This window comes from Vulpes vulpes, chromosome 5 (genome assembly GCF_048418805.1).
Source record: "Vulpes vulpes isolate BD-2025 chromosome 5, VulVul3, whole genome shotgun sequence".
Lineage (NCBI taxonomy): Eukaryota > Metazoa > Chordata > Mammalia > Carnivora > Canidae > Vulpes > Vulpes vulpes.
In genome coordinates this window covers 60,732,244-60,756,511 of record NC_132784.1, presented here as the reverse complement: position 1 = coordinate 60,756,511, position 24,268 = coordinate 60,732,244, and the positions used below count along the sequence as shown (strand labels likewise).

At 35.9% G+C, this 24,268-nt stretch overlaps 1 pseudogene; it reads left to right on the top strand.

The window, feature by feature from the left end:
- LOC112911065 (Golgi phosphoprotein 3 pseudogene) overlaps positions 1-21,164 on the top strand; it is a 50,364-nt pseudogene extending 29,200 nt beyond the window's left edge.
- The last annotated feature ends 3,104 nt before the right edge of the window (positions 21,165-24,268 follow it).

Here is a 24,268-nt window from a genome sequence, read left to right as displayed (position 1 = left end):
GAAAGATAATGACTAAAAAGCAATAGTTACATTTTTGTTAGCAACCATGTGGAACTGGAAAGGCACTGCTGGAAATAGGAATTTAAAAGTAGAAGAAACACAGTATTATACTATTTAAACTTATTAGTTTTTCCCTCAGTTATTTATTCTACTGACAGTATTGTGATGATAGAGTAGGATAGAAGAGGAAGGAATTTGAGAGATTAATTTTGAAATGCTTATTAGACATCCAAGTAGAGATGTCAAGTAAACTGTTGGATAAATGTAACTCAAACTCAGAGGAAAAGTCTAGACTGGAGATACAAATTTGGAGATCATCATGAAACAATGGTGTTAAGTCATGAAATTGGCTGGTATTACCTCGGAAGATGATAGAGAAAGAGAAGGAAATATTATATTAGGTTAAGAGGAGAAGATTTAAAAAAAAGAGGTAGAAAAATAAGCCAGTGAAATAAGAAGAATACATGAGTGTGTGGTGCTGGGAAAACAAGGAAAAAGTAAGAGTGGTCAAACATGCTTAAGGTTAGATCATTTGGAAGAAAAAAATTCACTGATTTGACAGTGTGAAAGTCAACAGTGAACTTAGCATGAGCAATTTTAGTGGAATGTGGAAAAGGAATCAGGATTGAAGTGGATGTAAAAATTAAGGGGAAGTGATTGTGAGTAGAAAGAGCCTTCAAAAAAAAAGAAGAAAGAAAGAAAGAAAGAAAGAAAGAAAGAAAGAAAGAAAGAAAGAAAGAAAGAAAGAAAGAAAGAAAGAAAGAAAAGAAAGAAAAGAAAAGAAAAGAAAGAAAGAAAAGAAAAGAAAAGAAAAGAAAAGAAAAGAAAAGAGAAAAAAAAGAAAAGAAAAAAGAAAGAGACTTCATGGGATAATTCCACTGAACTTCTTGTTATTTTCATCGGGCAAAACCTAACTTTAATTACTGCCCTCGTTAACTCTATGATAGCATTGTCCAATGATGCGGTCATCTTTCCTGTATGTTTGTTTATCTCTTATTTATCCCTCTACTTCATCTTACCTTTCAAAATTTCTTCACTGTGTCTCAGGGAATTCATTTTCTAAGGTAAAAAGACTCTCCTAATATCCTCAATATTTAAAATGTTATCTTGGGGACGCTGGGGTGGCTCAGCTGTTAAGCTGGGCCTTTGGCTCAGGGCGTGATCCTGGAGTCCCCGGATCGAGTCCCATGTTGGGCTCCTTGCATGGAGCTTGCTTCTTCCTCTGCCTGTGTCTCTGCCTCTTTCTCTGTCTCTCTCACGAATAAATAAATAAAATCTTAAAAAAAAAAAGTTATCTCGGCTTCCTTATTTTATTTTTCCTTGACTGGAACATTGTTTGTCTCCCCTCACATGCCATAGTGGCCAGGAGTGGGAGCATTATTTTTGCTCACTTTTGCTATTTCCATGCAATACTCCTCCTCTTTTGAGATTTTCCCCAAAAGGTTAGATGGCTTGTTACTTATCTTTAAAGTAGCAAAGCTCTGAGACAGTATTACAAATAGCCCTTTCTGTTGCTGATGACATCCAGGGCTCTTACTAGCATTTGTTTATTCTCCATAATTTATTATTTGGTGCCAGAATATAACTCAAAGAAATACTGTTTCAGTTATGTCAGAGGGTAAGAATTTTGATTATGGAGTTTTTAGCTGCTTTAACTCCCTCTGGATATTATCTCTGAAAAATAAGAAGCTAACATATTTTTCCAAGTATAAAATACCAAAAATAGTCATGTGTGGAAGAATACTGTGAAATAATGTGAGTTGAGAAAACCCAGGAGCTAATACAGTGCACAAGAGAGTAGATAGAAACTTTGTTGTAACTGTATGATAATGAAAATATTCCATATGCTAATTTCCATTCTAATTTCAAAATTAGGTTATAAAATGTTTTGGCAAAGCAAGATTTTTCTCTGAGTGTATTATCCATTTTATCTTCATGAAATGTGCATCTCTTTCTAAATCAACCCTTAATCCTAAGAAACATTTGAACCTAGGAAGATTATCTCTTTGGTGCAAGAATTTTCCTATTAAATGACTCATTATTCAGTTTTTATTAACTGAATTTGATCAAAAAAATCAAGTGCTCAAGAAGTTGTATAATCTGTAATTTTAGATAATCTTTTAATAATCAAATACTTTTCTTTCATATGCTCATAATTAAACCGGTTCCTTAGTAAGGATAAGTGATATATTGGGTCATGACTAGTTTCATTGTTTAGCATAACAACTTGGAAATGAATCTACCTTCAGGGTTATTTTCCACCTATGAAGTGAAGATAATAAACCCTTGGATACCAGAGAGATTAATTAGTGCGATGGTCTCCAGAGGCCCTCACTGTCAGTTCTCTGCTCTATCTTGTGAGAAAGCCTTCTTAGTGAAAGCCTTCCTCTGCTTTGTGAATGTAATGTGGTTTTTCTTTTAGAAAGTGGTCACATATCCCAAGAGTCTAATCTAATGTATTTGCTGGTCAATTTGACTTTTCCTTCTGACTGTAATATAGTTCAAGGTAGAGACTCAATTCTCTAGCTGAATCTTTTCAAACTAGCGGTGCAATCATTAAAATAACAAATATGAAATCTGTGGTTAGGTAGACTGTAAGTTCCTTGATTGCAGATAAAACATGACTGTGGATGTAGATTGTTTTCCAAATTTTATAAGACAATATTTTTGTAAAAACACTTGCAATTGCCTATTCCCAGAAAATACCATTGACTCTGTCAAAACCATTTGTTAGTATTAAATACACACACTTGTAGATTTTTTCACATAAAAATTATGTATATCCCATTTTCTTTTTGCTTCTTGTTTGTAGCAATCACAGTTTTTCTTACACTGTATATGAAATGTTTTCCTTTTATGAATTAATCACCAGTAGAGTACATTTGGAGACACAGAAAGTGATCTCATATGTTTATCTTTGAGTATAAGAGAGAATTTGCAAGTGAGAGCTAAGTATTATGCATTACTTTACAAGTTCTTGGGGCTTAATTTACCTCATCTATGAAATTAAAAACTTGTACTAAATTATAAATCCTTGAAGAGCTGAAGGGTTAGTTATTGTTTGGTTGCCAATGAGCCTAAGATTAAAAATTAAAAGTTGAACAATGGATATTTAATAATCATGAATGAATTATTAAGCACTAAATTTATTCATGACATTTAATTTCTTCAAGAAAATGTAAAGAATAAAGTCTCTTGCCTTGAATTGTCTTATATTTATAAAGAATCAGACAACCAGATACATTAAAGAAGACATTCTATATATCTTGATTTTTTTTCTTCATCCAATCTATTTACTTAAGTCTCTTAGCTAAACCTTGTGCAGTGAACAGTGGATTGAAAGATGAATAAAACATAGCCTCTTACTTCAAGGAATTTGTAGTAAATATGTTTAAAAATCACAGCAAAGGGGCTGGGTGACTCAGTTCGTTAAGGGTCTGACTTTGGCTGAGGTCATGATCTCAGGGTCCTGGGCTTGAGCCTCCTGTCAGGTTCCCCACTCAATGGAGAGTCTGCTTCTCCCTCTACCTCTCTCTCTGCCCCTCCTTCTACTCATGCTCTCTGTTTCTCTCAAATAAATAAATAAAATCTTTTTAAAAATCACAACAAAAGGGGATCCCTGGGTGGCTCAGCTGTTTGGCGCCTGCCTTTGGCCCAGGGCGCAATCCTGGAGTCCCGGAATCGAGTCCCGCGTCGGGCTCCCGGCATGGAGCCTGCTTCTCCCTCCTCCTCTGCCTCTCTCTCTCTCTCTCTCTGTCTATCATAAATAAATAAATAAGTATTTTTTTTAAATCACAACAAAAACATAACCACAGGAAACAAAATATTAAATTTATAAATTTATAACTTAGGCTTTAGAACTTACCATTCTGAACTGACATGATTTCTTTATTAAATTAGTGACTTTCAATGTAAGTGCTAAAGTCTTGAATTTTCCTAGTACGGCATTTCTTAATGCCGTATTTTTCCTAGATTGTAAGCTTGATGAAATTAGGGACGTGTCTGTCTCTCTCTCTCTCTCTTTTTATTTTTTTTGTTCTTGTTTCTACACATAAGTTTATTTTAAAAAATTTATGGCCTTTTTACAAAATTTTTCCTTAAATTCCAGTTAGTTAACAGACAGTACAATACTGGTTTCAGGTGTAGAATTTAGTGATTCAACACTTACAACAACACCCAGCGCTTATCACAAGCTCACTTCTCAGTCCCCATCACCTATTTAACCCATCCTGCTGGGCACCTCCCCTCTAGTAACCATCATTTTGTTCTCTATGGATAAGAGTCTGTTTCTTGGTTTTCCTCTCCCTCTCCCATGTTGTTTGTTTTTTTCTTAAATTCCACATATGAATAAAATCATATGGTATTTGTCATTTATTTAGAGTTGTGAAGCTAACACTTAGCATCATGGCTGGCATGAGAAGATGCTCAATGTGTTTACTGAAGTGAATTTAAGGGTGTAAGCATGAGTTGACATTTCTTATCATGGTAAGTTTTTACTTGTCTACTTTGAAGTACAACACACATACAGAGAAGTGCACAAAATACTAATATGCAGCTTGATGAGTTAGGGCAAAGTAACAACTGTATAACGACCACTAAGGAAAAAGGAAAGATCATCGTCCTTTCTCAATCCTTACTAACTCCTTCCTTCCAAGAAGCCACTATTCTGAATTCTTACACTGTCTACTATGGCCCCAAGGCTATCAAAAGCACTGCTCAGCTTCTAATCACCTTTAAGAGAATCAGGAGACACTATAATGGGAAATGCTAGACTCCCCTCCTGTGTATTTTTCTTCTCCTGAATCTTGGTCCTTAACATTTGGTCTACCATAGCTGGAAATTCATAACAATACTTTAAATAAAAAATAGAGGTCATATTGAAAATTATGGCTGCTTTTTACAACAGAAATACGAATAGACATGTTAATTCGTTGGTTTTCAAGTTATCTTTATTTCTATTTACCTGTATTTGTTCTTCAGGTGTGATTCTTAGGCTTAAATACATAAATATTGTCATATACAAAGAATGTGTTCAGTCAGATGCACATGAAGTAGGTGGAGTTGAATAAGTTTGAATGTGACAGTAATACTTTTGAGGTGTATTTTCTATAGAATTAGCTTTTCTTCAAGCCAAGAGGACAATATAGAAGATACATATTTAATTGTAGATTTAGTTAAGGTTCTAATTATAAGACAGTCTTCTCCTTTCATATTTATTCCAGGTAGTCCTAGAAAATTTTTATAATAATCTAATCACAGCTCAATATATAGTATATATATTTTGAGGATATATATTATATTATCTTCTTCCAACAAATTAATTTATTATAGTTATTTAAGTGTTAGTTTCTTCATAGAATATTTAAATATGATCAATTTGGGAAGGATGTATTCACATATGCATTTTCAGGATCACAGACTTAGGATAAACATACTCATATTTTATAATTGGACAGTAATTTCAATTATTATGTCCCTCACATTCCTGGGAATTTAATGGATACATATAGGAAGAGAACCTGGAATACACAGGGTAACACTAATACATGGGTTAAATTCCTCTCAGGGTCACACAGTTCTGAATGCGATTTTGTTACCTCTATCAATGGCAACCTAATTTTTTTCATCTGAAGAGATTGACTTTATTCCAAGAATGAGCAGGCTTCTTTAAATAGAAATGTAAAAATAACTGTTTCTTACTAGTCTTTTATCTATACTCAGGTAATTTGAGATACTTATCATTTGGGGTTAAATTAATAGTGGTAAAATATCTCAGATATTTTAAAATTGTTAGCGATCCAAAATACCCAGTCTTTGAAAACAAAACAAAAAAAGGCATTACATGATCTGGGGAATTTGAAAAAGCTGAGTAACCAATGTCTCATCACCTGGAAATAGGACTGTTGATATGTGTATACATACATACATACATACATACATACATACATATATTTATTTATCTATTTATTAAATTAATAAAATTTTAGAGCAGTTTTAGGTTCATTGCAAAATTAAGACAAAGACACAGAAATCTCCCATATATCCCCTGTACCTATACATATATAGGTATGTATCATTATCAACATACTCCACCAATGTATGCTTGTCATCACTCCCACACCATTATCACCCAGAGTCCATAGTTTCCATTAGGGTTTACTCCATGTTTTACATTCTGTGGGTTTGGACAAATGTATAATGACATGTATCCACCAATATACTATCAGACAGAGTATTTTCACTGCCTTAAAAATCCTCTGTGCTCTACCTATTATCCTTCCCTCTTCCCTAATCCCTTTCAACCAGTGATCTTTTTATTGCCTCCACAGTGTTGCTTTTTCTGGAAGATCATATAGTTGGAATCAAAGAGAATAAAGAAAGCTTTTTCAGTCTGGCTTATTTCACTTAGCAATATGTATTTAAGGTTACTGTCTTTTTGTGGATTGATAGGTCATTTATTTTTAGTACTGACTAATACTCTGTTGTCTGGATGTGTCACAGTTATTTATTCATTCAGCTACTGAAGGACATCTTGGTTGCTTCCAAGTCTTGGCAGTTGTGAATAAAAGTGCTATGAACTTTTATGTTTACGTTTTTGTGTAGACCATGATTTCAGCTAACTTGGGTAAATACCAAGGAGTGATCTTGGGTTGTATGGGACAGTATGTTTTGTTTTGTAAGAAACTACCAGATTGCCTTCCAAAGTGACTGTAACCATTTTGCATTCCCATCAGTAATGAATCAGAGTTCCTGTTATTCTCCGTCCTCTCCACCATTTGCTTTGTCAGTGTTCCAGATTTTGGCCATTCTAATAGTTGTATACTAGTACCTTGTATTAATTTTCAACTCCCTAGTGACATGTAATGTCGAGCACCTTTTCATGTGCCTACCTGCCATTACTATGTCTTTTTCTGGTGATGTGTCTATTAAGACTCTTTGCCCATTTTAAGATCAGATTACTGGAGCTCCTGGGTGGCTCAGTCAGTTAGGTGTCTGACTCTTGATTTGGCTCAGGTCATGATCTCAGGGTCATTAGATTGAGTCCCATGTCAGGTTCTGTGCTCAATGTGGGGTCTACTTGGGATTCTCTCTCTCTCCTTCTGCCCGTCCCCATTTCATGCATACATGTGCTTGTACATGCTCTGTCTCTCTCAATAATAAAAAATAATAAAATCAGATTACACATTTTCTTATTGTCAAGTTTTAAGAATTTTTTGTAAATTTTTGGTAACAGTACTTTATCAGATGTCTTTTGCAAATTTTTTCTCCTGTCTGTGATTTGTCTTACTCTCTTAAAATTGTCTTTTGCAGAGCTGAAGTTTTTAATTATAATAAAGCCCACTTATCAGTTATGTATTTCATGGATCATGCATTTGGTGTTGTATTTAAAATATCATTGGTATGCCTGTCACCTAGATTTTCTCCTATGATATTTCTTAGGAGTTTCATAGTTTTGCAGGTTACCTTTAGGTCTGTGATCCATTTTGAGTGAAATTTATGAAGAGCATATTGTCTGTATTTATATTCATTTTTTTGCACAGGAATGTCAGTATTGCAGCACCATTTATGTCTTGATACTGCAGCTTTATAAAGCCTTGAAGTTAGTGTCAGTCCTCTGATTTTGTTTTAATTACCTAAAAACCTCTTCCTATTTGTTCCAGTACCTCTACATCCTTCTTATTTCAGTGGCTTCATGCATGTCTATTCTTTTATCCTTTTTGCCCTAATGAAGCCTGTCCTCTCTTTTCTGTGAAGAGGACTTCACAGAAGTCCTTTCTTGTGAAGTAATAATTCAGTAATATCTGTATTTAAATTTGCAGCTAGTCAGTTGCCTTTTTGTTACAATTTACATGAGGCAAGCCTCTTCTTTGAACGCCTCTTACTCCCATCACAAAGAAGGGTCACTGAAAGTTAGGGAAAATCAGCAGGTATCCACAATAATAGGCTGAAGTTCCTATTGTCTGATAGGCTTGTACTAGTCACATTTTCCCATCCATTTCACAACACCTGATTTCTTGTCTCTGCCTGTCTATAGATGGAATGTTCTTTCAGCCAACCCTTGAATAGACCAATTCCTACTTAGAGTAGGGTAAGACTAGATTCAGATCTAATTTCTCCTACCTTCAAGCAGGCTGAGGTCTCTATGTGTTATGCTTCAATCCTATTCACTTTCCTCATACTTATTTACTACACTGAGCTAAATAGCTCTGTCAGTTTTCTGCAGACAAGGACGATTTCTTATTAGTTATATCCACTAACAGTTATCCCGGGGTAGTACACGGCAGATGCTCAATAATATACATATATTGAGTGACTGATTTAAAATAGAGCTACTGAAAACTGACAAAATCTGGGTGATCTTGGAATGTCTAAAATTGGGGGAGGTTTAGTGGTCTGCCTATCTATCTATTTACCTACCTACCTATCAGTTTACCTGCCCACTTATTTATGTATCACTGAAAACCTTCAATAGTATGATAACTATAATTAATAAACAATTGCCCTAAGTCAATGGAATTGAAATGGGGGATGAAATCACCAAGTCACTGCAACCTTGAATAAGTGTTTTACTTCACTTGTCATCAATTTCTTCATTTGTAAATTGAATGGCTTTAATAGATCCCCTCTGAGGACTTCTTTTACTCATTTTGTGATTTAAAAAATTTTCAGTTCTGTCTACATTTTGATCCAGTTGTTAATTAACAGGTATATAACTAGTTGATAGAAAAAAATCAGAAGAAAAATCTGGGAATTATCATAATCGACAAACAGGAAGATCAGTCCTTTAATAGCGAACTATGTAGTTTCTTATGAAGTCATTTTCATTCCTTTGATATTTCCATCTATTTTCATGATTTCTTTGTTTTTATATTTCTGAGCAGATTTCAGTCATATGAAACTTTAGGGATTTTTCCGAAGAAGTGTTGCAAATTCTTTTAATAAGTTCTGTTTGTGAAAAAACTGCATTTAAAACTGGAATTATTAAAATTAATGTTAATCCGCTCTAGATATATTTCTCAGCAGATGGGAGAATACTTAGGCTATTAAACCTAATTCATGAATCACTATCTAGGGTAATGAGACTTTAATATTCTTTTCAATTTTTCCATTAATTCAAAGTATCCAGGGCTTTCAGATAAGCTATTTTAGAATAATCACTACAGGATAAATATGACTCTGTTGCTATGGAAAACTTATTTCTTAAATGTGTTTTCCCTTCTGTATGGAGATCTCTTTTGCCAATCTTACAAACATTATATGGTCTCATTATATCAAAATATGTAAGTATTCTAATTATTAATTTTATTATCATTATTGTCATTATTGGTATATAAAATATGTATCAGATTATGATAATATTAAAAATGAAAAAGAAATCAAAGTTTAGCTTTCTTTGTTGTCTTAATATTGTAGCTACCAAGGATCAGAGCCCATTATTAACTCTGTAAAGTACTAAGTCATTTATATGTCATGATCCAAAATATGATAATGGCCTGATTTATATAATTTGATGGAAAAATAGGAAATTTGAACTTTAAACATGGAAGTCAAGGTTTCTAGAAGTGGTGCATATCTCTAAATGTTTAATACCATGTGATGCTCCAAGAAAATTAGTTTGAGAAATACTTTCATAGTGGTTTCAGCATGTATATTACATATATGTCTTGCAATTAAGAAAGTTGTTTAATCCAATTTAATATAATACTTTACTAATTTTATCTTAAATTTTTCATAATTAAAATATTAGTCTGTTTTGGAAATTGTTCTACCAAACTTATTCTGAGAAATACTGCACTATGTCAGTAATCCAAACTTTTGTCATGATGTAATTTCCAACGTATTCCTTTAAGGATTTATAAATATTTTAATCAAACAGTTGAATATGGGAAGCCCTGATGGCTCAGCGGTTTAACGCCACCTTCAGCCCAGGGCCTTATCCCGGAGACCCAGGATCGAGTCCCACATCGGACTCCTGCATGGAGCCGCTTCTCTCTGTGTCATCAAATGAATAAATAAATAAATAAATAAAAATCTTTAAAAAAAAACAATCAGTTGAGTGTACCTTTATTTTATTATTTTTTAGAGATTTTATTCATTCATTATATTTATTTATTTATATATTATCAAATTTATCCGTTATTTATTTATAATATTTATTTATTTATTCATTTATTCACTTTAAAAGGTGAACAAGTAGAATTATATCTCTATTTCTTACCTGCCATTTATACAGTATGAATGGTTTCCAAAAACACAGCCAGAAGATTGAACATAATTTTTTTGAGGATAATTTGACAATTGATGGATTTGGTAAACTGAAATAGCCTCCCAATAAAAATTCCATAAAAAATTTGGAAACCATTTATCTGATAAAGGGTTAACAACTCTAATATATGAGGTAACTCCCACAACTCAATAGCAAAACAAAAACAAGCAAAAAAATCTGATTTAAAAATAGAGAAGGGAAAAAATAGACAAGAGATCTGAATAGATATTTTTCCAAAGAAGACATACAGATAGCCAACAAGCCACATGAAAAGATGCTCAACATCACTAGTCATTAGATAAATGTAAATCAAAACCACAATGAGATATCATCTCATGCCTCTTATAATGGCTATTATCAAAAAGAAAAGATATAATAAATGCTGGCAAGGATGTGGAGAAAAGGCAATGTTTGTGGCTATTGGTGGAAATGTAAATTGGTATAGCCACAATGGAAAACCCCCACTGTTGATGTTTCTTGAAAAATTAAAAATAAAACTACCATATCATCCAAGAATTCCACTTCTGGACATTTATCTGAAGAAAATGAAAGCAGCATATCTGCACTCTCATGTTTATCACAACATTATTTATAGTAGCCAAGACATAGAAACATCCTAAATGTCTAACAATGGACAAATGAAAAAAGAAAATGTAGTGCATGTATATTGTGTATATATACACATTATATTCCATATATAATGATTATTAATCAGCCATGACAAAAAACAAAGAAAATCCTGCCCATTGTGACAGCATGGATGAAATTGAAGGTATTATGCTAAGTGAAATAAATCAGAGAAAGACAAATACTGTATATTACTTACATGTGGAATTCAAAAAAAAAAACTCATTGGAGCAGAGAATATAACAGTAGTTGCCAATGGCCAGGAATTGGGAGAAATGAAGAGATATTGTTCAAAGTATACAAACTTACAGTTGTAAGATGAATGTCTTCATGTTTGCAAATGACGAATCAGATAAAGGGCTACTTTCCAAGATCTATAAAGAACTTATTAAACTCAACAGCAAAGAAACAAACAATCCAATCATGAAATGGGCAAAAGACATGAACAGAAATCTCACAGAGGAAGACATAGACATGGCCAACACGCACATGAGAAAATGCTCCACATCACTTGCCATCAGGGAAATACAAATCAAACCCACCATGAGATACCACCTCACACCAGTGAGAATGGGGAAAATTAACAAGACAGGAAACAACAGATGTTGGTGAGGATGTGGAGAAAGGGGAACCCTCCTGCACTCTTGGTGGGAATGTGAACTGGTGCAGCCACTCTGGAAAACTGTGTGGAGGTTCCTCAAAGAGTTAAAAATAGACCTGCCCTACGACCCAGCAATTGCACTGTTGGGGATTTACCCCAAAGATTCAGATGCAATGAAATGCCGGGGCACCTGCACCCCGATGTTTCTAGCAGCAATGTCCACATTAGCCAAACTGTGGAAGGAGCCTCGGTGTCCATCGACAGATGAATGGATCAAGAAGATATGGTTTATGTATACAATGGAATGTTACTCAGCCATTAGAAACGACAAATACCCACCATTTGCTTCGAAGTGGATGGACTGGAGGGTATTATGCTGAGTGAAATAAGTCAACCGGAGAAGGACAAACATTATATGGTCTCATTCATTTGGGGAATATAAAAAATAGTGAAAGGGAATAAAGGGGAAAGGAGAAAAAATGAGTGGGAAATATCAGAAAGGGAGACAGAACACGAAAGACTCCTAACTGGGAAACAAACTAGGGGTGGTGGAAGGGGAGGTTGGTGAGGATGGGGGTGACTGGGTGACAGGCACTGAGGTGGGCACTGATGGGATGTGCACTGGGTGTTATTCTATATGTTGGCAAATTGAACACCAATAAAAAATAAATTTATTAAAAAAAGATGAATATGTTCTGGGGATCTAACATATACCAGTTATAATCATAGCTGATGATATTGTACTATATACTTGAAAGTTGCTAAGAGACTAGTTCTTAAATATTCTCACCATAACATCCACCACCACCATAACAATAACAACAAAACGGTAATTATGTGAGATGAAGGATGTGTTAATTAACTTTATTGTGGTAAATATTTTGCAATATATACATGTATCAAATCAAATGGTAAACCTTAAACTTATACAATGTTATATGTCAATTAAATATCAATAAACCTGGAAAGAATAGTAATTGAAAGGAATTTTGATTTCACATACCCCAAGTTATAGACTGGATGTTTTTGTTCCCTCAAAATTCATATGTTGAAATCATAACTTCCAATGTATTATTAGAAGGTTGAACCTTTGGGAAATGATTAGATCATGAGGATGGCACCCACATGAATAGAATTAGTGCCTATATAAAGAGACTCCAGAGAGCTCCCTTCCCATCTGGGCACACAGCAAGAAGACATTCGTCTATGAACCAGTAGGTGGGCTCTCACTAGATAACAAATCTGCTAGTGCTTGCTCTTGAACTTTCCAGGTCCAGAACTGTGAGAAATAAATGTTGTTTAAGCTACCCAGTCAATTATATTTTCATTATAGCAGCCCCAAAAGACTAAGACATCTTTTACCACAAAGACATCTTCTTAGGGATCCTCACAGGGTCAGACCACAATTTGAAAATCAACTTTGAGGCTTTGATTATAGGGCTGGACTAAAAAAAGTACAGCTATGTGGCACATAGCAGAAAAATGTCTAAAACATAAGGATAAGTTGAAACTGCAGGGAAAAAAATTTTAAAAAAGAAAGTACAAGGAAAGACGAATAAATACGTATATGTTAGCATCATGCTAGGTAGGCTTTAAGGCAAAATGCATTATTGCAGATTAGGTAACAATATTATACTATTCTCCAGGAACATCCAACAATCCTAAACTTATAATGTACCTAATAAAATAACCTCAATATATATAAAATGACAAATGTGATAAATACATAACCAGAATGAAATATGTTTACACATAATCTTTAAGTAATTGCTAGTTTCTCAGACAAGTGAACAACAAAATAAACAAGCTTGTTCTAATTGACCTAGTGATGTGCTGACACTCTTATTACTAATGCCAGATATTTTGTAAAGTATAGGAGTTTAACCTTCATAAAGTTGAAAGTTAAAAGTGTGGGCACTTACAGTCTTATGTTCCTACTTCCTAATAAAGTTTGAAGTAATTTAGGCACTCTAGGATTCTTACCTAACTCTTTTGAGCTAGTAGGATACTTTATGGCACTATTTAGGAAATACTCCTTGGGTGACTACTGCAAAGATGCTCTACTTATTCAAATGTCATGCTTGCTCCTAATGAGGAATGGTAAGGGACCTTCTCCTTTCCCTTTGAAAGGAGAGAGAACATGGAAATAGAGAAATAAATTTGTCTTTATCTGAATCCGATAATTTATTAGGCATTGTTTTAATATTTTATCTGCATACTCCTCAGTTAAGACTTACCCATAACTTAATTGGAAGTTTTAACACATTGAAGAAAAAGGACTATCATGCAAAGAATAACATGCCTCTTTTAGGAAAGGAAAATTCATAATGTACATTTGCCTGCTGTGGTCCTAGTACTCATCAGGAAAAGCTTACCTTGGTCAACACATGTGATTATGTAGCCCTTGCTACATACCAGTGGGATAGCTTGAAAGCAAGCCATCAAGAGGAGACAATTAACTTACTTTGCTCTGATTCCTTGCTTTTTGTGCATATAATTTGGCATGTTGAGTATACTTTACCTATAGGAAAACTATTTACTAATCAAGGAACACAAGTCATAATTGTATTGTCCTCAGAAAAATACAAATAGCATCATTTTTTTTATGCCACTTGCTTCACCATCTGGTTATTGTGAGTTAGCTCTCCAGCTCTGTTGTGATTCCTTCTGGATGTGCCATAATTTTTTTCTTTTGGCTTTTTAAGTTTTTGCTTTAATTCCAATTAGTTGACATATAGTGTTATGTTATAGATGTACCAGAAATTAAATTTGCAGACCTCCCAACCTCAGCCAGAATGAGAGGATAGCCCTAAGGTCCTACTGACTGCATGGACCTATTGGGAATCCAACAGATTCCTAAGAAACAATTGATCTCAATGTCCTATGTTCCATTTGCACTGCAACACTGATTACGCCCCAGGTATGAGCATGCTCTGGCTCATCTTGTGTTTGGTCACTGGATGAGAATAAATCAGTACCTTTTCCTTCTCTACTACATTATTGGGTACAGCAGAGTATTCTAAGGTGAAATAAAAATATCTGGGCCCTTAAACAGTTTCTGGTGTAGCAAGGATTAAACAAGGAAGTAATAGTACAAGACAAAATTATTGCAAGTATTCTATAAGGGATACAGAAAATGGGTATTTGGTTCAAAAATAGAAATCACCTCTGCTTGAGAGGAAAAGCTTAATGGGCTAGGTAGTCTGTAAAACAACCTTTATAAATTGTGACTGCTAAAGTGACATTTTCAAAACCCAAATCTGTTTAGAAAAAAAACCTACTTTTTCCCAACATATCCCCCCCCCCCCCCCCCCCCCGCCACAAAATATTCTTAAAAGCCTTTGGTGGCTTAGAACTTTTTAGGAACAATGGCTAAAATATTTAGCATACCTGCCTCTCTGACTCTATCTTCTCCTATACTCTCTGCATTCCAGCTACCTAGGCCTTCTTTTGGCTCTAGTACAATGCCATGCTCCCTCCTGCCTTTAAGGTCTCTGCACATTCCACTGCCTCTGCCTCAAACCCAATCCACTACCGTGTCAGTTGTATTTCCTATTTGGGTCCTAAAGATCCTCTTAATTTCAGTTCAAAATTTATTTTCTCAGATAAAATCACCTTGTTACATTATGTGTGTGTGTGTGTGTGTGTGTGTGTGTGTGTGTGTGTGTGCGCGCACATGCCATTTTAAGGATTTATTTGAGAGAGAGAGCATGAGCAGGGGGACAGGATAGAGGGAGAGGGAGGAGACTCTCCACTGAGCACAGGGAGCCCTTGTGGGGCTTGGCTTGATCCCAAGACCCTGGGATCATGACCAGAGTCAAAGGCAGGTACTTGGGATGCCTGGGTGGCTCAACAGTTGTGCATCTGCCTTTGGCTCAGGGCGTGATCCTGGAGTACCGGGATGGAGTCCCACATCGGGCTCCCTGCATGGAGCCTGCTTCTCCCTCTGCCTCTGCCCCTCTCTCTGTGTCGCTCATAAATAAATAAATAAAATCTTTTTTTTTTTTGAAAAAGCAGATACTTTGCAGGCTGAGCCACCCAGGTGCCCCCACTTGTGGCATTGTAAGGGAGATCTGCTTAAATGCTGTCGTGTACCACTCTTCTTCCCAGTGCTTATGTTGGGCTGATTCACAGCTCTAATTTCATGTGTACCTGTGTGACTACTTGATTATAGTCTGAACCTAAATACTCTAGACTGTAAATTAAAAAGGAACAGGAACTTACCTGCTTTTTTTTTTTAAAGCATTGTGTTGTGTACCACTCTTCCTCCCAGTGCTTATATTGGGCTGATTCACAGTTCTAATTTCATGTGTACCTGTGTGACTACTTGGTTACAGTCTGAACCTAAATACTCTAGACTGTAAATTAAAAAGGAACAGGAACTTACCTCCTTTTTTTTTTTTAAAGCATTGAGTGCTTACCACCTTGCATACAGTCACACACCACCTGATACATGGTAACTGTGATAAATGTTTGTTGAATAAATGACAAATGCAAAAAAGATGTTTCATATTGTGAGCATGACACAGATCAAAATGCAGCAGTGAAAAGAGCTGCCCAAGTTCAAGGACACAAGAAATTATGTTTAAATGGCACCTATTTTATTACTGAGCTACAGGTTATATGGGAACCAATCCCCACTAAAAACAACTCCATTACTACTGACTAGATGATCCATAACAAGAATTGGTTATCAAGTGATGAAGAAAGTGTGACAAAAGTTAATAAGATAGAGAAAAATTAATAATGTTTAAAAAGTATTTGTTAATTATACAAAATATGGTCAACACCAGGTACTACAGCAAAACCAAAAGCCTTGACGGAAATGAACAAAACAACTTGTCTGAGTGTGTGATTACATAGTTAGGTTTTCAGAAAGAATGGTGATCTTAGAGAAAATCACAGGTAGCTGTATTTTCTTTAAAAAAATTTTTATGTAAAATTTATATGCAGTGAAATACACTGATCTTAAGTGTACAGTTTGAAGGGTTTTGACAAATTCATGACTCTCATCCATACCATTTTCAAGATGTAGACATTTTCCCTCATCCCAGAAAGTTCCTTCATGTTCCTTTCGGGTCAACCCCTTTCCGAAAGGAAACTACTGCTCTGAAATCTAAAATCATAGAGTAGTTTGCTGTTTCTAGATTTTCGTATAACTGAAGTTATACACTAAATGTATGTAATTGTGTGTCTGGTTTTTCTTGCTGATCTTAATGTTTTGGAGATGCATTCATGTTATTGTATACATCAGCTGTTCTTTGTATTGCTTAACAGTGTTCTGTTGCCTGAATATACATCACTAATAAGACGACAGTGGGTTTTTTTTGTTATTATGTATATTATGGTTTTATATTTCATTTTCAAGTTATTCATTGCTAAAATTTAGAAAAACAACTTAGTTTTGTATTTGACTTGTATTGGTATCCTGTATGGAACCTTGTTAAATTCACTTAATAGTTGTAGTGGGTATTTAGATTCCTTGGTATTTTCTATATAAAAAATGGTATCATATATAAATTGGGAGAATTTTAGTTTTTTCTTTCCAATACTTACGTTTTCTTTCTTTTTTTTTGCATTGCTACATTGGTTAGGACCTCAAAAAGAATGTTGAGTGGTTGTGGTGAGAATGGACTTTCTTGCTTGTTTCCAATCCTAAGGAGAAAACATTTAGTCTTTTACCATCAATAATTGTAGCTGCAGTTTTGCACAAATACCTTTGATCAGTATATTCTTAATGTGTTAAATTTTTTTTATCGTGAATAAGTGTTGAATTTTTTTCAAATCCTTTTCCTGCACCTATTGAGATGATCACATAATTTTTCTTTTTATTATGTTTATGTGGTTAATTATGTGAATTGATTTTCTAGTCTTGAGGTAACCTTGCTTTCCCATTAAAAAATTCACTTGGTTGTGATATATTTGCTTTTTTATAAATGCTAGACTTAAATTACCAATACTTTGTTATAGGTTTTTGTATCTATATTCATGAGAGATACTGGTCTGTAAAATATTTATTGTTACGTTCTTACCTGGTTTTGGTATCAAGCTTTTTTAACCTTATAAAATTGTTGCCTCTCCTTCTTCCTATATTTTCTGAACAAAGGAAAGCAATGTATTTCTTCCTGATATGCTAGTATAATTTACCAGAGAGTCTAGATTGGAATTTTCTTTAAGGAAAAGTTTTCAATTACAAAGTCACATAGATATTAGGGCATTCAGATTCTCTAACTTCTTACATCTTTTGGCAATTTGTGTCCTCCCCCACCAAGGAATTTCTACATTTAATCTGAGTTGTCTAGTTTTTTGGCAGAAATTTTCAAGTAATATTACCTTATTATATATTTAATGTCTGCAGTTTCCCTAGTGATACATTCTTGTATTCCTGATATTAATATTTGTTTCTCCATCTCTTATTTTTGATCACTTTAGTTATGGATTATCAGTTTCATTAATCTTTTCAAAGAATCAACTTTGGCTTTGTCGGTCACCTTTACCATTTGATTGTATTCTATTTCTTTTTTTAAAAATTTTATTTATTTATTTGAGAGAGAGAGAGGAGAGAGAGTGAGAGAGAAGAGTCACAGTGAGCCAGGGAGGGCAGGAGAAGCAGACTCCCCAAACAGCAGGGAGCCTTATGTAGGACTTGATCCCAGGACCCTGGGATCAGGAGCTGAGCCAAAAGCAGTCGCTTAACCACCTGAGCCAGCCAGGCACCCCGATTATATCCTATTTCATTGATTTCTGCTTTTATATTTATTATTTTCTCCATTTTGTTTATTGGCTAAGTGCAAACAAATGTTCAGGCTTCTTTTTATAGCCTGCAGCCTCCTCTTCTAATATAGAGCTATCCATTTCCTCCCGCAGGTCCAGCGGCCCCCGCCCTCCTGGCGCGGCGTCCCGGCGGGAGCCATGACCTCGCTGACCCCGCAGCTCCGGCCGGAGCAGCAGCGCACCGAAGCCTCCGCAGCGCCGCGGCCTGGAGCGGGTGGCGGGCGGCGGCGAGCAGGACGACGACGACAAGGGCGACTCCCAGGAGGCCCGGCCGACCCTGCGGGAGGAGGTGCTCCTGCTGGGCCTCAAGGACCCAGAGGGTTACACGTCGTTTTGGAACGACTGAATCATCTGGGTGACGTGGCTGCCTGTTAACTGAGAGGAAGGTCCCACCTGGAGGCTGTGCAATGAGACGCGAGAGCCTGGTAGCGAGGAAGGGGCCCTGCAAGTCAGCTGCTCCGCAGGGGTGTTCTGGTGGAGCTCTAAAACGTGTCGGGACACTCGGCCTCCAGAAACGGCCCACAGCGGGGCCGAATCACTGAGTGCCGAGACCTGGAATCCACTGAAACTGCGTTATCAATTGAGAGACGCGGGGAACGGCTCGCTAAGGACCTGGTGGAGAAGGGCCTGTGGACCACAGACACAGAACCGCCCACTTTCTGACAGGACGGCACACCCCTCACCAAAAACAGTATCAAGCAGCGCCTCGTCAGGAAGGTCCAGGAAGCTGTTCTCGACAAACGGGTAAGTGACCCCCAGCGCATGGACAGGCGCTTGCTGGCCCTCCTTCCCCGGGCGCAGGCCTCCACATCCTCCTGGAGGACGCCTTCGCCCCCCTTCTGGGGAGCGGAGCGAGTCGGCCGCCAAGAGCGCGCGGCAGCTGCCTGACTCAGACCTGACGTGGAAGGTGAAGGCCAGCACCGTCGAGGTCCCGTGGGCAGCGGTGGCAGCGCTCACCAAGTAACGGCTCGCAGTGAAGTCCCTTTCTCTCATGTAAACCAGTAGTTTTCCTTCTATTGACTTCTGGCTTTCTGCAATTTGTATTTTCCACACTATGATTAGCTTCTGTTTTATGAAATGGTGGATGGCTTTTTCTTTTTTGTATGTATGCAGGATTCTGCTGGTACGAGAGGCCTTCCTCTTTCTGTTTAAAAAAAAAAAGTTTTACTGCCATATTGGCAATTCGTTCCTTGTTGCCATCCTCACTGTTCACCTGTCTTGGGTTTCTGGTATGCTTTGGCTTTCAAATAACTCCGGTCTCGGGATCCCTGGGTGGCACAGTGCTTTGGCGCCTGCCTTTGGCCCAGGGCGCGATCCTGGAGACCTGGGATCGAATCCCACGTCGGGCTCCCGGTGTATGGAGCCTGCTTCTCCCTCCGCCTGTGTCTCTGCCTCTCTCTCTCTCTCTATCTGTGACTATCATAAATAAAAAATAAATAAATAAATAACTCCGGTCTCCTCACATGCACATCTTTTGGATTACCTCAGGTTGAGTTTTCCCACATGTGCATGTACATCTAGCATTCTGCCTACAATCCAGACAGAAGTCACAAAAAGGCCTTTAACTCACCACAGGTAAATATCTGTATCTATTAGGACATTTTATTCATAGACCTCAGTTGAGATGTATACTTAGCAAAATTATTTTTAAATTGAGACAACACAGTAAATAATATAAAATGCCCCTTGAATTTTGTTTCCCATGTAAATCTATTGTATTATTACACTTGTTGTAATTTTAACTATTAAATCATAAAGGTCCAATTGTTTCACAAAGCCAGTTTGGGATCAGCTGCATTCCAGTTATGCTGTATATAGTTTGAATTATATATAAGTTGCCCCTTCTGGCCACTCCTGCCTCCATCTTAGTATTTTGCAAGATTTAATTAGTTGTACACCTGGTGCCCCTCACTTGCTTCCGTCAATATTGTTTGATGACAAAACAGACCTCTCATCATTGAAGGAAAGAGAAAAGATCTGTTTGGTCCCAAGAGTTTTTGAGCTGTGCCAATCGTGGTACTCTTTGCCTATGCATCTCCTTTTGGAATTATTTTTGGTCTTGACTGTTTTTTTTATCATTTCTGTAGGGAAGAGGCTTGTGACCAGTACTAATCTTGAGTACAGTTTTTTTCTTTTTCTGTCCACAAGTAAATTAATGTCTGCTTTTAAATGTCATTTATCTACTTATACTTTCTTGGGGGAAAAATATCAAATGTCAATTTTAGCAGATGTTGCATGTAAATTGTTAGCAAGTAATGACTACAACTCAGATGATTAAGAATTTTGTAACAGAAAGCTCTGCTATGTTTTAATTTTTATATACAATTATGATGATTAGCACATTGTAAGAATATAAAACTTTGCTTTTTAAAGTTTATTTTTACTATTTCTTTATCACTGTTTATGGTATCAGCATTGGTTTTATAATGTAAATCCTATATATTGAACAAATTAAATGTCAAATTTTTTATTACCATAGTTTATGTTAATAGTGGGGCTTTCAGGTGTTTAGAGATTTTTTTGATTAACATTCAATGCAAAAGTACTAGATGGTGTTATAACTTTAGAATTGTATTTTAAGGGATTCCCTAATATGTATACTATCTTTTTATCTGAAGTAATAAATAAACTATGATCTTGAAAGTGCCTGAATCAGAAAAAAAAATTTTTTAATTTAATTTTATTATGGTCAGAGAACATACTCTAGATGATTTCAATTCTAATATATTTATTGAGACTTCATTCTTTTTGCCCAGTACATGATCTGTCTTGGTGAATGTTACATATCCACTTTAAAAGACTATGTATTCTCTAGGTGCTGAGTATAGTATTCCTTAAATGGAAATTAGATTAAATTCATTGATAATGTTATTAAATTTTTTATATTCTTTGTGATTTTTCAGTTTAGTTATTTTATCAATTACTAAGCCAAAAGTGTTATAGTTTCTAACTATACATGTGGATTTGTCGGTGCTTCTCTTTAATTCTGTCAGTTTTTTCTTCATGTACTTTGAAACTCAGTTACTACATGCATATAAAAGAGCATCCTGATTTCTTGATGATTGACCCTTCACTATCTTGAAATGTACACATCTTTATCTCTTCATCCATTTATAATAACTCTTTTAGAGACCTTATTTGCCAATTCCAAAGTCTAGGTCATCTGTGAGATTGTGTCTTTCATCTGTTGTTTTCATAGTTAGATGTCATATTTTCTTGGGTCAATACACATCTAGTAATTTTTGATAATCTGCAGGGAATTGTGGATGTCATGTTACTGAGAATCTAGATTTCTTTTCTTCCTGTAAAAATCATACCAGTGGGCAGTTAATTTACTATAGGATCATCTTGATCCTGTTTAAGACTGTTTTTAGTTGGATTAAAATGGCCTTAGTGTAACCCTCCTGAAGTATATGCTTCTAGGCTTTCAGCTGAATGCCCAATATAGTCAACCAGTTCTCTCCATTGTGCATAGTTGAAATTCGTTTTTTCCAGCACTGTGTTATCTTCAGAGTCATTCAACTCACAGTTACCCAGTAACTGTTCTACTCTAGTCCTTGTAAAATGTTGCTCTGTACATAGCATAAAATAGTATTTGGCACAAACTCTTTCTAGTGGCTACGTTGATTTCTGATATTCCTTCTCTGAACATCTTTCTCCTGTCTGGTACCTTCCAGTTAGTGTGGCAGCCCCAAGCACTGATTTGCTTCCTTCAACCTGCATGATTGCTGCTTTCTTTTTGAACTCTACTTCCCTCCACTTCATTGTGGAAAGACTTCCCAGGAGAAAATCAGAGTGAATATATAGCTTACCTCATGCATATCTTTTCTCTGAAGGACTATATCCATTTTGTTGTTGTTGTTGTCCAATGCCTGAAAACAATTGCTTTACATAATTTTTCCAGTTCCATAATTATTTATGGCATTTTTTTATCATGACCAGACTTAAAATGCAGATAGAATTTTTCTTTTTTTTAGACTTTTTTTCTATGTGAAGAATTACATTACTGATTTTTTTCAAGTTTTTATTTACATTCTAGTTAGTTAACATATATGGTAAAATTGGTTTTAGGTGTAGAATTTAGTGATTCATCACTTAGGTATAACACTCATTGCTCATCCTTGATACCAATCATCCATTTAGCCCGTGCCCCACCCACTGCCCTCCATCAACCCTCAGTTTGTTCTCTATAATTTGAATCTTTTATGGTTTGCTTTCCTCTCTCTTTTTCTTTCCCTTCTGTGTTCATCTGTTTTGTTTCTTGAATCCCACATATGAGTGAAATCGTATGGTATTTGTCTTTCTTTGACTTAGTTCACCTAAAATACTACACTCTAGCTCTATCCACATTGTTGCAGATGGCAAGATCTCACTCTTTTTGATGGCTGAGTAATATTCCATTGTACATATATACACACTATACACACACACGCACTATTTCTTTTTTGTATATTTTTTATTGGAGTTTGATTTGCTAACATACAGTATAACACCCAGTGCTCATTCCGTCAAGTCACACTATATCTTCTTTGTCCATCCATCATTTGATGGACATTTTGGCCCTTTATACAATTTGGCTATTGCTGATAATGTTGCTAAGAACACTGGGGCTTATGTGCTCCTTCAAATCAGTTTTTTTTTTTTTGGTATCCTTTGGTTAAATACCTAGTAGTGTAGTTGCTGGATCATAGGATAGTGCTATTTTTAACTTTTTCAGGAACCTCCAATACTGTTTCCTAGAGTGGTTGCATCAGTTTGCATTCCCTCCAACAAGGTAGAAGAGTTCCCCTTTTTCTGAATCCTCGCCAACATCTTATGTTTCCTGTGTTATTAATCTTAGCCATTCTGACAGGTGTGAGGTGGTGTCTCATTATGGTTTTGATTTGTATTTCCCTGAGGATGAATATGTTGAGCATCTTTTCATGTGTCCGTTAGCCATCTGGATATCTTCTTTTAGAAAAATGTCTGTTCATGTCTTCTGTCCATTTCTTAACTGGATTATTTGTTTTTTTTTGGGGGGGGTTGAGTTTGATAAGTTCTTTATAGATTTTGGACACTAACCCTTTATCTGGTATGTCATTTGTAAATATCTTTTCCAATTCTGTAGGCTGCCTTTTAGTTTTGTTGTTTCCTTTTTTTTAAGATTTTTTTTATTTATTCATGAAAGACACACACACACAGAGAGAGAGAGAGAGAGAGAGAGAGAGAGAGGCACAGACACAGGTAGGGGGAGAAGCAGGCTCCATGCAGGGAGCCTGACATGGGACTCGATCCCGGGTCTCCAGGATCACCACGGGCCGAAGGCCAGCACTAAACCACCTGGGCTGCCCTGTTGATTGTTTCCTTGTTAAAAAGCAGAAACTTTTTATTTTGATGAAGTCCCAATAGTTCATTTTTGCTTTTGTTTCCCTTGACTAGAGATGTATCTGGTAAGAAGTTGCTACAGTTGAGGTCAAAGAGGTTGCTGTCTCTGTTCTCTTGTTTGATTTCCTGTCTCAGATTTAGATCTTTTATCCATTTTGAATTTATTTTTGTTTTGGTGTAAAAAAAGTGGTCCAGTTTTCTCAATACCATTTGTTGAAGAGATTTGTCTTTTTGAATATTCTTTCCTGCTTTGTCAAAGATTAGTTGACCATATAGCTGTGGGTCCATTTCTGGGTTTTCTCTTCTGTTCCATTGACCTTTTGTGCCAGTATCACACAGTCTTGATGATTACAGCTTTCTAAAATAGCTTGAAGCCCAGAATTGTGATGCCTCCGGCTTTGCTTTGCTTTGGCTGTTGGAGGTCTTTTGTGGTTCCATACAAATTTTAGGATTGTTTGTTCTAGCTCTGTGAAAAATGCTCATAATATTTTGATACGGATTGCATTAACCGTATAGGTTGCTTAGGGTAGTATAGAAATTTTAATAATAATATTTGTTTTTTTAATCCATGAGTATAGAATGTTCTTCCATTCTGGTCTAAATGGTTTCTACATTCTTTCAGAGACAACAGGTTT